Genomic DNA, 14,235 nt, shown 5'->3' on the forward strand with positions numbered 1-14,235 from the left:
TCATATTTTTTTAAAATGGGGCTTGGCCATTTAGCTCAAAATAGGCTTGATAACTAATAGTTTAAACAAATGTATTGAAATAAAAACTGTAATATTAAATATTTTAAAATAATTTTCAATGACAATTACTGGTCATATTTCTGCTGACTAACTTGGAAAGAGTTAAGGCACAGAATCCACAAGAAGTCAGGATGGCCGAGCGGTCTAAGGCGCTGCGTTCAGGTCGCAGTCTCTCTTGGAGGCGTGGGTTCAAATCCCACTTCTGACATCACCTTTTCATGAAACTATACTGATTCTCAGTCAATTATTGATTAGATGGGGATCAAACCAAACTTAGCAATGGGCCTTAAAAAACCTGATCCCAAAGTTACCACTACCTGGGAGTCTTTGGGGTGAATCTGAAATTGTCGTCTATAAACGGAACTCTAGGACCGTGAAATAGTTTTTATGTGCATATGTTAGCTGTCTTGGCACTATAAAAATACTGCGGGCGGTCAATGGGGCGGGACTATTTCAACTCTTTGTGTTCTCTTTCCCTATTAGGGCGGAGACTCCACATCCTATGGGGCTGTTCTGGGAGATTTCTATAAACTGAATTGCCGGTAAGTCTAATTTCATATTTGATTACCTCATTCATCAATAGACCATAAAAATACTTAATAAACAAAAGCTTAAAAGGTAGGTAATCATAGTTTTAAAGTCTGAAATGCACATGCGATACTGACATCTAAGTTTCAGCACATTTTGGGACAAATGTTTTCACATTGAAAGTTAACAATCATTAAAATATTTTCTCTAAATTGTTGTCTCCTTTTTTGCTCCAATTATTTGCATTTAATAACAAATAAAACTTGATGTAACATTATGCATGCACATTGTCTTTTATGTGCAACCATCACCTGTCTCACAAACACAGGGTTTGAATGAACCTGATGAATGGAGTCAAATTGAAAATGTAAAAAAATCTCTGTCAAAATTGCTGTTTTTTTCTACTCATTCACAAAGAGTTAATGAAAGTTATTACATATGTACAACAAATTAGCACGAGTTTCAAATAGAAATCATGCTGCAAAAACCAGTCAAAGCAAAAATAAAAATATCTACTTTCAGGGGTTTCGCTTGACATTTGCCAAGTGTCTAGCACTCCTAAAGTTGTTTGTGTTTGGCCGAAATAGCTCAGATGGGAGAGCGTTAGACTGAAGATCTAAAGGTCCCTGGTTCGATCCCGGGTTTCGGCAACATCACTTTTCTTGATTCTTTACATTTTAAGGAGAAAATAAACAAAGCACGTGGACTGATTATTTAAAGAAAATGTAAAAGGCCTAAAAATCTTAACTATCTACAGAAAATAAAATGTTAAAAAGATGAGAAATGGGAACTTTTCCATTTGAGCAAATTATTATTTTTTTGTAATTTTTCCTGTTTTGTTTATTTCCATTTCACTTAGCTGTAAGAGGATTTAAAGGGAACCTGATAGCTGATAAAGAAAGCATGTATCAGACACTAGCTGAATGATTTCAACCATGTATGTTTGACTATGAAATGCTGTGGTGTATATGAATTCATTGTGAGAAGTAATTTCTAAAATGGGGTCACTTTGGGGGGGTTTCTGCTGTTTTGGTACTTTTGGTACTCTGCAAATTTTACCTGCAAACTATTCTTGCAAAATCTGCATTCCAAAATCCAAATAGCGCTCTTATTTTCAAAGCCCTGCTGTGTGGCCAAACAGTAGATTCTGAAGAAATATGGTGCATCACTGCATTTTGTGAGAAATCTAACATTTCTAACATCCTAACAAAATAAAAGGAGGTTTGAAAGTGAATGCTGACAAAAAGTACACATATGAAAAATGCTATTTATTTACATTTTTGTGTGGTGCAACAAGTTGGTTTAAGGATATAAGCAGTCAAAGAATAAAACTGACTAATATTTCAAAATTTTAAACAAAATTTAGATATTTTCACAGAAAAAAACTAAAAATATATTGACCTAAATTTACAGTTAATGTAAAGTACAATGTGTCACAAAAAACACTTTCAGAATTACGGGGATATGTAGAAGCATTCCAGAGTTATTACTGCATACAGTGATAAAAGTCATATTTTTTTAAAATGGGGCTTGGCCATTTAGCTCAAAATAGGCTTGATAACTAATAGTTTAAACAAATGTATTGAAATAAAAACTGTAATATTAAATATTTTAAAATAATTTTCAATGGCAATTACTGGTCATATTTCTTCTGACTAACTTGGAAAGAGTTAAGGCACAGAATCTACAAGAAGTCAGGATGGCCGAGTGGTCTAAGGCGCTGCGTTCAGGTCGCAGTCTCTCTTGGAGGCGTGGGTTCAAATCCCACTTCTGACATCATCTTTTCATGAAACTATACAGATTCTCAGTCAAATATTGATTAGATGGGGATCAAACCAAACTTAGCAATGGGCCTTAAAAAATCCGATCCCAAAGTTACCACTACCTGGGAGTCTTTGGGGTGAATCTGAAATTGTCGTCTATAAACGGAACTCTAGGACCGTGAAATAGTTTTTATGTGCATATGTTAGCTGTCTTGGCACTATAAAAATACTGCGGGCGGTCAATGGGGCGGGACTATTTCAACTCTTTGTGTTCTCTTTCCCTATTAGGGCGGAGACTCCACATCCTATGGGGCTGTTCTGGGAGATTTCTATAAACTGAATTGCCGGTAAGTCTAATTTCATATTTGATTACCTCATTCATCAATAGACCATAAAAATACTTAATAAACAAAAGCTTAAAAGGTAGGTAATCATAGTTTTAAAGTCTGAAATGCACATGCGATACTGACATCTAAGTTTCAGCACATTTTGGGACAAATGTTTTCACATTGAAAGTTAACAATCATTAAAATATTTTCTCTAAATTGTTGTCTCCTTTTTTGCTCCAATTATTTGCATTTAATAACAAATAAAACTTGATGTAACATTATGCATGCACATTGTCTTTTATGTGCAACCATCACCTGTCTCACAAACACAGGGTTTGAATGAACCTGATGAATGGAGTCAAATTGAAAATGTAAAAAAATCTCTGTCAAAATTGCTGTTTTTTTCTACTCATTCACAAAGAGTTAATGAAAGTTATTACATATGTACAACAAATTAGCACGAGTTTCAAATAGAAATCATGCTGCAAAAACCAGTCAAAGCAAAAATAAAAATATCTACTTTCAGGGGTTTCGCTTGACATTTGCCAAGTGTCTAGCACTCCTAAAGTTGTTTGTGTTTGGCCGAAATAGCTCAGATGGGAGAGCGTTAGACTGAAGATCTAAAGGTCCCTGGTTCGATCCCGGGTTTCGGCAACATCACTTTTCTTGATTCTTTACATTTTAAGGAGAAAATAAACAAAGCACGTGGACTGATTATTTAAAGAAAATGTAAAAGGCCTAAAAATCTTAACTATCTACAGAAAATAAAATGTTAAAAAGATGAGAAATGGGAACTTTTCCATTTGAGCAAATTATTATTTTTTTGTAATTTTTCCTGTTTTGTTTATTTCCATTTCACTTAGCTGTAAGAGGATTTAAAGGGAACCTGATAGCTGATAAAGAAAGCATGTATCAGACACTAGCTGAATGATTTCAACCATGTATGTTTGACTATGAAATGCTGTGGTGTATATGAATTCATTGTGAGAAGTAATTTCTAAAATGGGGTCACTTTGGGGGGGTTTCTGCTGTTTTGGTACTTTTGGTACTCTGCAAATTTTACCTGCAAACTATTCTTGCAAAATCTGCATTCCAAAATCCAAATAGCGCTCTTATTTTCAAAGCCCTGCTGTGTGGCCAAACAGTAGATTCTGAAGAAATATGGTGCATCACTGCATTTTGTGAGAAATCTAACATTTCTAACATCCTAACAAAATAAAAGGAGGTTTGAAAGTGAATGCTGACAAAAAGTACACATATGAAAAATGCTATTTATTTACATTTTTGTGTGGTGCAACAAGTTGGTTTAAGGATATAAGCAGTCAAAGAATAAAACTGACTAATATTTCAAAATTTTAAACAAAATTTAGATATTTTCACAGAAAAAAACTAAAAATATATTGACCTAAATTTACAGTTAATGTAAAGTACAATGTGTCACAAAAAACACTTTCAGAATTACGGGGATATGTAGAAGCATTCCAGAGTTATTACTGCATACAGTGATAAAAGTCATATTTTTTTAAAATGGGGCTTGGCCATTTAGCTCAAAATAGGCTTGATAACTAATAGTTTAAACAAATGTATTGAAATAAAAACTGTAATATTAAATATTTTAAAATAATTTTCAATGGCAATTACTGGTCATATTTCTTCTGACTAACTTGGAAAGAGTTAAGGCACAGAATCTACAAGAAGTCAGGATGGCCGAGTGGTCTAAGGCGCTGCGTTCAGGTCGCAGTCTCTCTTGGAGGCGTGGGTTCAAATCCCACTTCTGACATCATCTTTTCATGAAACTATACAGATTCTCAGTCAAATATTGATTAGATGGGGATCAAACCAAACTTAGCAATGGGCCTTAAAAAATCCGATCCCAAAGTTACCACTACCTGGGAGTCTTTGGGGTGAATCTGAAATTGTCGTCTATAAACGGAACTCTAGGACCGTGAAATAGTTTTTATGTGCATATGTTAGCTGTCTTGGCACTATAAAAATACTGCGGGCGGTCAATGGGGCGGGACTATTTCAACTCTTTGTGTTCTCTTTCCCTATTAGGGCGGAGACTCCACATCCTATGGGGCTGTTCTGGGAGATTTCTATAAACTGAATTGCCGGTAAGTCTAATTTCATATTTGATTACCTCATTCATCAATAGACCATAAAAATACTTAATAAACAAAAGCTTAAAAAGTAGGTAATCATAGTTTTAAAGTCTGAAATGCACATGCGATACTGACATCTAAGTTTCAGCATATTTTGGGACAAATGTTTTCACATTGAAAGTTAACAATCATTAAAATATTTTCTCTAAATTGTTGTCTCCTTTTTTGCTCCAATTATTTGCATTTGAACTCTTTGTGTTCTCTTTCCCTATTAGGGCGGAGACTCCACATCCTATGGGGCTGTTCTGGGAGATTTCTATAAACTGAATTGCCGGTAAGTCTAATTTCATATTTGATTACCTCATTCATCAATAGACCATAAAAATACTTAATAAACAAAAGCTTAAAAAGTAGGTAATCATAGTTTTAAAGTCTGAAATGCACATGCGATACTGACATCTAAGTTTCAGCATTTTTTGGGACAAATGTCCCAAATGTTTCTTCTTCGGTCTAAGGTCTAAGAGAGACTGCGACCTGAACGCAGCGCCTTAGACCACTCGGCCATCCTGACTTCTTGTGGATTCTGTGCCTTAACTCTTTCCAAGTTAGTCAGAAGAAATATGACCAGTAATTGCCATTGAAAATTATTTTAAAATATTTAATATTACAGTTTTTATTTCAATACATTTGTTTAAACTATTAGTTATCAAGCCTATTTTGAGCTAAATGGCCAAGCCCCATTTTAAAAAAATATGACTTTTATCACTGTATGCAGTAATAACTCTGGAATGCTTGCATTTAATAACAAATAAAACTTGATGTAACATTATGCATGCACATTGTCTTTTATGTGCAACCATCACCTGTCTCACAAACACAGGGTTTGAATGAACCTGATGAATGGAGTCAAATTGAAAATGTAAAAAAATCTCTGTCAAAATTGCTGTTTTTTTCTACTCATTCACAAAGAATTAATGAAAGTTATTAAATATGTACAACAAAATAGCAGGAGTTTCAAATAGAAATCATGCTGCAAAAACCAGTCAAAGCAAAAATAAAAATATCTACTTTCAGGGGTTTCGCTTGACATTTGCCAAGTGTCTAGCACTCCTAAAGTTGTTTGTGTTTGGCCGAAATAGCTCAGATGGGAGAGCGTTAGACTGAAGATCTAAAGGTCCCTGGTTCGATCCCGGGTTTCGGCAACATCACTTTTCTTGATTCTTTACATTTTAAGGAGAAAATAAACAGAGCACGTGGACTGATTATTTAAAGAAAATGTAAAAGGCCTAAAAATCTTAACTATCTACAGAAAATAAAATGTTAAAAAGATGAGAAATGGGAACTTTTCCATTTGAGCAAATTATTATTTTTTTGTAATTTTTCCTCTGTTTTGTTTATTTCCATTTCACTTAGCTGTAAGAGGATTTAAAGGGAACCTGATAGCTGATAAAGAAAGCATGTATCAGACACTAGCTGAATGATTTCAACCATGTATGTTTGACTATGAAATGCTGTGGTGTATATGAATTCATTGTGAGAAGTAATTTCTAAAATGGGGTCACTTTGGGGGGGTTTCTGCTGTTTTGGTACTTTTGGTACTCTGCAAATTTTACCTGCAAACTATTCTTGCAAAATCTGCATTCCAAAATCCAAATAGCGCTCTTATTTTCAAAGCCCTGCTGTGTGGCCAAACAGTAGATTCTGAAGAAATATGGTGCATCACCGCATTTTGTGAGAAATCTAACATTTCTAACATCCTAACAAAATAAAAGGAGGTTTGAAAGTGAATGCTGACAAAAAGTACACATATGAAAAATGCTATTTATTTACATTTTTGTGTGGTGCAACAAGTTGGTTTAAGGATATAAGCAGTCAAAGAATAAAACTGACTAATATTTCAAAATTTTAAACAAAATTTAGATATTTTCACAGAAAAAAACTAAAAATATATTGACCTAAATTTACAGTTAATGTAAAGTACAATGTGTCACAAAAAACACTTTCAGAATTACAGGGATATGTAGAAGCATTCCAGAGTTATTACTGCATACAGTGATAAAAGTCATATTTTTTTAAAATGGGGCTTGGCCATTTAGCTCAAAATAGGCTTGATAACTAATAGTTTAAACAAATGTATTGAAATAAAAACTGTAATATTAAATATTTTAAAATAATTTTCAATGACAATTACTGGTCATATTTCTGCTGACTAACTTGGAAAGAGTTAAGGCACAGAATCCACAAGAAGTCAGGATGGCCGAGCGGTCTAAGGCGCTGCGTTCAGGTCGCAGTCTCTCTTGGAGGCGTGGGTTCAAATCCCACTTCTGACATCACCTTTTCATGAAACTATACTGATTCTCAGTCAATTATTGATTAGATGGGGATCAAACCAAACTTAGCAATGGGCCTTAAAAAACCTGATCCCAAAGTTACCACTACCTGGGAGTCTTTGGGGTGAATCTGAAATTGTCGTCTATAAACGGAACTCTAGGACCGTGAAATAGTTTTTATGTGCATATGTTAGCTGTCTTGGCACTATAAAAATACTGCGGGCGGTCAATGGGGCGGGACTATTTCAACTCTTTGTGTTCTCTTTCCCTATTAGGGCGGAGACTCCACATCCTATGGGGCTGTTCTGGGAGATTTCTATAAACTGAATTGCCGGTAAGTCTAATTTCATATTTGATTACCTCATTCATCAATAGACCATAAAAATACTTAATAAACAAAAGCTTAAAAGGTAGGTAATCATAGTTTTAAAGTCTGAAATGCACATGCGATACTGACATCTAAGTTTCAGCACATTTTGGGACAAATGTTTTCACATTGAAAGTTAACAATCATTAAAATATTTTCTCTAAATTGTTGTCTCCTTTTTTGCTCCAATTATTTGCATTTAATAACAAATAAAACTTGATGTAACATTATGCATGCACATTGTCTTTTATGTGCAACCATCACCTGTCTCACAAACACAGGGTTTGAATGAACCTGATGAATGGAGTCAAATTGAAAATGTAAAAAAATCTCTGTCAAAATTGCTGTTTTTTTCTACTCATTCACAAAGAGTTAATGAAAGTTATTACATATGTACAACAAATTAGCACGAGTTTCAAATAGAAATCATGCTGCAAAAACCAGTCAAAGCAAAAATAAAAATATCTACTTTCAGGGGTTTCGCTTGACATTTGCCAAGTGTCTAGCGCTCCTAAAGTTGTTTGTGTTTGGCCGAAATAGCTCAGATGGGAGAGCGTTAGACTGAAGATCTAAAGGTCCCTGGTTCGATCCCAGGTTTCGGCAACATCATTTTTCTTGATTCTTTACATTTTAAGGAGAAAATAAACAAAGCACGTGGACTGATTATTTAAAGAAAATGTAAAAGGCCTAAAAATCTTAACTATCTACAGAAAATAAAATGTTAAAAAGATGAGAAATGGGAACTTTTCCATTTGAGCAAATTATTATTTTTTTGTAATTTTTCCTCTGTTTTGTTTATTTCCATTTCACTTAGCTGTAAGAGGATTTAAAGGGAACCTGATAGCTGATAAAGAAAGCATGTATCAGACACTAGCTGAATGATTTCAACCATGTATGTTTGACTATGAAATGCTGTGGTGTATATGAATTCATTGTGAGAAGTAATTTCTAAAATGGGGTCACTTTGGGGGGGTTTCTGCTGTTTTGGTACTTTTGGTACTCTGCAAATTTTACCTGCAAACTATTCTTGCAAAATCTGCATTCCAAAATCCAAATAGCGCTCTTATTTTCAAAGCCCTGCTGTGTGGCCAAACAGTAGATTCTGAAGAAATATGGTGCATCACCGCATTTTGTGAGAAATCTAACATTTCTAACATCCTAACAAAATAAAAGGAGGTTTGAAAGTGAATGCTGACAAAAAGTACACATATGAAAAATGCTATTTATTTACATTTTTGTGTGGTGCAACAAGTTGGTTTAAGGATATAAGCAGTCAAAGAATAAAAATGACTAATATTTCAAAATTTTAAACAAAATTTAGATATTTTCACAGAAAAAAACTAAAAATATATTGACCTAAATTTACAGTTAATGTAAAGTACAATGTGTCACAAAAAATACTTTCAGAATTACGGGGATATGTAGAAGCATTCCAGAGTTATTACTGCATACAGTGATAAAAGTCATATTTTTTAAAATGGGGCTTGGCCATTTAGCTCAAAATAGGCTTTCATAATGAGGTAATCATATTTGATTACCTCATTCATCAATAAACCATAAAAATACTTAATAAACAAAAGCTTAAAAAGCAGGTAATCATAGTTTTAAAGTCTGAAATGCACATGCGATACTGACATCTAAGTTTCAGCACATTTTGGGACAAATGTTTTCACATTGAAAGTTAACAATCATGAAAATATTTTCTCTAAATTGTTGTCTCCTTTTTTGCTCCAATTATTTGCATTTAATAACAAATAAAACTTGATGTAACATTATGCATGCACATTGTCTTTTATGTGCAACCATCACCTGTCTCACAAACACAGGGTTTGAATGAACCTGATGAATGGAGTCAAATTGAAAATGTAAAAAAATCTCTGTCAAAATTGCTGTTTTTTTCTACTCATTCACAAAGAGTTAATGAAAGTTATTAAATATGTACAACAAAATAGCAGGAGTTTCAAATAGAAATCATGCTGCAAAAACCAGTCAAAGCAAAAATAAAAATATCTACTTTCAGGGGTTTCGCTTGACATTTGCCAAGTGTCTAGCACTCCTAAAGTTGTTTGTGTTTGGCCGAAATAGCTCAGATGGGAGAGCGTTAGACTGAAGATCTAAAGGTCTCTGGTTCGATCCCGGGTTTCGGCAACATCATTTTTCTTGATTCTTTACATTTTAAGGAGAAAATAAACAAAGCACGTGGACTGATTATTTAAAGAAAATGTAAAAGGCCTAAAAATCTTAACTATCTACAGAAAATAAAATGTTAAAAAGATGAGAAATGGGAACTTTTCCATTTGAGCAAATTATTATTTTTTTGTAATTTTTCCTCTGTTTTGTTTATTTCCATTTCACTTAGCTGTAAGAGGATTTAAAGGGAACCTGATAGCTGATAAAGAAAGCATGTATCAGACACTAGCTGAATGATTTCGCAGTCTCTCTTGGAGGCGTGGGTTCAAATCCCACTTCTGACATCACCTTTTCATGAAACTATACAGATTCTCAGTCAATTATTGATTAGATGGGGATCAAACCAAACTTAGCAATGGGCCTTAAAAAATCCGATCCCAAAGTTACCACTCCACTACCTGGGAGTCTTTGGGGTGAATCTGAAATTGTCGTCTATAAACGGAACTCTAGGACCGTGAAATAGTTTTTATGTGCATATGTTAGCTGTCTTGGCACTATAAAAATACTGCCGGCGGTCAATGGGGCGGGACTATTTCAACTCTTTGTGTTCTCTTTCCCTATTAGGGCGGAGACTCCACATCCTATGGGGCTGTTCTGGGAGATTTCTATAAACTGAATTGCCGGTAAGTCTAATTTCATATTTGATTACCTCATTCATCAATAGACCATAAAAATACTTAATAAACAAAAGCTTAAAAAGCAGGTAATCATAGTTTTAAAGTCTGAAATGCACATGCAATACTGACATCTAAGTTTCAGCACATTTTGGGACAAATGTTTTCACATTGAAAGTTAACAATCATTAAAATATTTTCTCTAAATTGTTGTCTCCTTTTTTGCTCCAATTATTTGCATTTAATAACAAATAAAACTTGATGTAACATTATGCATGCACATTGTCTTTTATGTGCAACCATCACCTGTCTCACAAACACAGGGTTTGAATGAACCTGATGAATGGAGTCAAATTGAAAATGTAAAAAAATCTCTGTCAAAATTGCTGTTTTTTTCTACTCATTCACAAAGAGTTAATGAAAGTTATTAAATATGTACAACAAAATAGCAGGAGTTTCAAATAGAAATCATGCTGCAAAAACCAGTCAAAGCAAAAATAAAAATATCTACTTTCAGGGGTTTCGCTTGACATTTGCCAAGTGTCTAGCACTCCTAAAGTTGTTTGTGTTTAGCCGAAATAGCTCAGATGGGAGAGCGTTAGACTGAAGATCTAAAGGTCCCTGGTTCGATCCCGGGTTTCGGCAACATCATTTTTCTTGATTCTTTACATTTTAAGGAGAAAATAAACAAAGCACGTGGACTGATTATTTAAAGAAAATGTAAAAGGCCTAAAAATCTTAACTATCTACAGAAAATAAAATGTTAAAAAGATGAGAAATGGGAACTTTTCCATTTGAGCAAATTATTATTTTTTTGTAATTTTTCCTCTGTTTTGTTTATTTCCATTTCACTTAGCTGTAAGAGGATTTAAAGGGAACCTGATAGCTGATAAAGAAAGCATGTATCAGACACTAGCTGAATGATTTCAACCATGTATGTTTGACTATGAAATGCTGTGGTGTATATGAATTCATTGTGAGAAGTAATTTCTAAAATGGGGTCACTTTGGGGGGGTTTCTGCTGTTTTGGTACTTTTGGTACTCTGCAAATTTTACCTGCAAACTATTCTTGCAAAATCTGCATTCCAAAATCCAAATAGCGCTCTTATTTTCAAAGCCCTGCTGTGTGGCCAAACAGTAGATTCTGAAGAAATATGGTGCATCACCGCATTTTGTGAGAAATCTAACATTTCTAACATCCTAACAAAATAAAAGGAGGTTTGAAAGTGAATGCTGACAAAAAGTACACATATGAAAAATGCTATTTATTTACATTTTTGTGTGGTGCAACAAGTTGGTTTAAGGATATAAGCAGTCAAAGAATAAAAATGACTAATATTTCAAAATTTTACACAAAATTTAGATATTTTCACAGAAAAAAACTAAAAATATATTGACCTAAATTTACAGTTAATGTAAAGTACAATGTGTCACAAAAAATACTTTCAGAATTACGGGGATATGTAGAAGCATTCCAGAGTTATTACTGCATACAGTGATAAAAGTCATATTTTTTTAAAATGGGGCTTGGCCATTTAGCTCAAAATAGGCTTTCATAATGAGGTAATCATATTTGATTACCTCATTCATCAATAAACCATAAAAATACTTAATAAACAAAAGCTTAAAAAGCAGGTAATCATAGTTTTAAAGTCTGAAATGCACATGCGATACTGACATCTAAGTTTCAGCACATTTTGGGACAAATGTTTTCACATTGAAAGTTAACAATCATGAAAATATTTTCTCTAAATTGTTGTCTCCTTTTTTGCTCCAATTATTTGCATTTAATAACAAATAAAACTTGATGTAACATTATGCATGCACATTGTCTTTTATGTGCAACCATCACCTGTCTCACAAACACAGGGTTTGAATGAACCTGATGAATGGAGTCAAATTGAAAATGTAAAAAAATCTCTGTCAAAATTGCTGTTTTTTTCTACTCATTCACAAAGAGTTAATGAAAGTTATTAAATATGTACAACAAAATAGCAGGAGTTTCAAATAGAAATCATGCTGCAAAAACCAGTCAAAGCAAAAATAAAAATATCTACTTTCAGGGGTTTCGCTTGACATTTGCCAAGTGTCTAGCACTCCTAAAGTTGTTTGTGTTTGGCCGAAATAGCTCCGATGGGAGAGCGTTAGACTGAAGATCTAAAGGTCCCTGGTTCGATCCCGGGTTTCGGCAACATCATTTTTCTTGATTCTCTACATTTTAAGGAGAAAATAAACAAAGCACGTGGACTGATTATTTAAAGAAAATGTAAAAGGCCTAAACATCTTAACTATCTACAGAAAATAAAATGTTAAAAAGATGAGAAATGGGAACTTTTCCATTTGAGCAAATTATTATTTTTTTGTAATTTTTCCTCTGTTTTGTTTATTTCCATTTCACTTAGCTGTAAGAGGATTTAAAGGGAACCTGATAGCTGATAAAGAAAGCATGTATCAGACACTAGCTGAATGATTTTGCAGTCTCTCTTGGAGGCGTGGGTTCAAATCCCACTTCTGACATCACCTTTTCATGAAACTATACAGATTCTCAGTCAATTATTGATTAGATGGGGATCAAACCAAACTTAGCAATGGGCCTTAAAAAATCCGATCCCAAAGTTACCACTCCACTACCTGGGAGTCTTTGGGGTGAATCTGAAATTGTCGTCTATAAACGGAACTCTAGGACCGTGAAATAGTTTTTATGTGCATATGTTAGCTGTCTTGGCACTATAAAAATACTGCCGGCGGTCAATGGGGCGGGACTATTTCAACTCTTTGTGTTCTCTTTCCCTATTAGGGCGGAGACTCCACATCCTATGGGGCTGTTCTGGGAGATTTCTATAAACTGAATTGCCGGTAAGTCTAATTTCATATTTGATTACCTCATTCATCAATAGACCATAAAAATACTTAATAAACAAAAGCTTAAAAAGCAGGTAATCATAGTTTTAAAGTCTGAAATTCACATGCAATACTGACATCTAAGTTTCAGCACATTTTGGGACAAATGTTTTCACATTGAAAGTTAACAATCATTAAAATATTTTCTCTAAATTGTTGTCTCCTTTTTTGCTCCAATTATTTGCATTTAATAACAAATAAAACTTGATGTAACATTATGCATGCACATTGTCTTTTATGTGCAACCATCACCTGTCTCACAAACACAGGGTTTGAATGAACCTGATGAATGGAGTCAAATTGAAAATGTAAAAAAATCTCTGTCAAAATTGCTGTTTTTTTCTACTCATTCACAAAGAGTTAATGAAAGTTATTAAATATGTACAACAAAATAGCAGGAGTTTCAAATAGAAATCATGCTGCAAAAACCAGTCAAAGCAAAAATAAAAATATCTACTTTCAGGGGTTTCGCTTGACATTTGCCAAGTGTCTAGCACTCCTAAAGTTGTTTGTGTTTAGCTGAAATAGCTCAGATGGGAGAGCGTTAGACTGAAGATCTAAAGGTCCCTGGTTCGATCCCGGGTTTCGGCAACATCATTTTTCTTGATTCTTTACATTTTAAGGAGAAAATAAACAAAGCACGTGGACTGATTATTTAAAGAAAATGTAAAAGGCCTAAAAATCTTAACTATCTACAGAAAATAAAATGTTAAAAAGATGAGAAATGGGAACTTTTCCATTTGAGCAAATTATTATTTTTTTGTAATTTTTCCTCTGTTTTGTTTATTTCCATTTCACTTAGCTGTAAGAGGATTTAAAGGGAACCTGATAGCTGATAAAGAAAGCATGTATCAGACACTAGCTGAATGATTTCAACCATGTATGTTTGACTATGAAATGCTGTGGTGTATATGAATTCATTGTGAGAAGTAATTTCTAAAATGGGGTCACTTTGGGGGGGTTTCTGCTGTTTTGGTACTTTTGGTACTCTGCAAATTTTACCTGCAAACTATTCTTGCAAAATCTGCATTCCAAAATCCAAATAGCGCTC

At 33.8% G+C, this 14,235-nt stretch overlaps 12 non-coding genes across 12 annotated transcripts; all 12 read left to right on the forward strand.

Moving 5' to 3' along the window:
- Positions 1–185: 185 nt before the first annotated feature.
- On the forward strand, positions 186–268 carry TRNAL-CAG (transfer RNA leucine (anticodon CAG)). The gene has a single exon. It is a non-coding gene; the product is annotated as a tRNA-Leu (tRNA).
- An 897-nt stretch (positions 269–1,165) lies between these two features.
- TRNAF-GAA (transfer RNA phenylalanine (anticodon GAA)) lies at positions 1,166–1,238 on the forward strand. Its single transcript has one exon. It is a non-coding gene; the product is annotated as a tRNA-Phe (tRNA).
- Positions 1,239–2,281: 1,043 nt separating this feature from the next.
- TRNAL-CAG (transfer RNA leucine (anticodon CAG)) lies at positions 2,282–2,364 on the forward strand. The gene has a single exon. It is a non-coding gene; the product is annotated as a tRNA-Leu (tRNA).
- Positions 2,365–3,261: 897 nt separating this feature from the next.
- TRNAF-GAA (transfer RNA phenylalanine (anticodon GAA)) lies at positions 3,262–3,334 on the forward strand. Its single transcript has one exon. It is a non-coding gene; the product is annotated as a tRNA-Phe (tRNA).
- Positions 3,335–4,377: 1,043 nt separating this feature from the next.
- TRNAL-CAG (transfer RNA leucine (anticodon CAG)) lies at positions 4,378–4,460 on the forward strand. Its single transcript has one exon. It is a non-coding gene; the product is annotated as a tRNA-Leu (tRNA).
- A 1,451-nt stretch (positions 4,461–5,911) lies between these two features.
- On the forward strand, positions 5,912–5,984 carry TRNAF-GAA (transfer RNA phenylalanine (anticodon GAA)). Its single transcript has one exon. It is a non-coding gene; the product is annotated as a tRNA-Phe (tRNA).
- A 1,045-nt stretch (positions 5,985–7,029) lies between these two features.
- Positions 7,030–7,112, forward strand: TRNAL-CAG (transfer RNA leucine (anticodon CAG)). Its single transcript has one exon. It is a non-coding gene; the product is annotated as a tRNA-Leu (tRNA).
- An 897-nt stretch (positions 7,113–8,009) lies between these two features.
- Positions 8,010–8,082, forward strand: TRNAF-GAA (transfer RNA phenylalanine (anticodon GAA)). The gene has a single exon. It is a non-coding gene; the product is annotated as a tRNA-Phe (tRNA).
- Positions 8,083–9,554: 1,472 nt separating this feature from the next.
- Positions 9,555–9,627, forward strand: TRNAF-GAA (transfer RNA phenylalanine (anticodon GAA)). Its single transcript has one exon. It is a non-coding gene; the product is annotated as a tRNA-Phe (tRNA).
- Positions 9,628–10,855: 1,228 nt separating this feature from the next.
- TRNAF-GAA (transfer RNA phenylalanine (anticodon GAA)) lies at positions 10,856–10,928 on the forward strand. The gene has a single exon. It is a non-coding gene; the product is annotated as a tRNA-Phe (tRNA).
- Positions 10,929–12,401: 1,473 nt separating this feature from the next.
- TRNAF-GAA (transfer RNA phenylalanine (anticodon GAA)) lies at positions 12,402–12,474 on the forward strand. Its single transcript has one exon. It is a non-coding gene; the product is annotated as a tRNA-Phe (tRNA).
- A 1,228-nt stretch (positions 12,475–13,702) lies between these two features.
- Positions 13,703–13,775, forward strand: TRNAF-GAA (transfer RNA phenylalanine (anticodon GAA)). Its single transcript has one exon. It is a non-coding gene; the product is annotated as a tRNA-Phe (tRNA).
- The last annotated feature ends 460 nt before the right edge of the window (positions 13,776–14,235 follow it).

Source organism: Ranitomeya variabilis, chromosome 4 (genome assembly GCF_051348905.1).
Source record: "Ranitomeya variabilis isolate aRanVar5 chromosome 4, aRanVar5.hap1, whole genome shotgun sequence".
NCBI lineage: Eukaryota > Metazoa > Chordata > Amphibia > Anura > Dendrobatidae > Ranitomeya > Ranitomeya variabilis.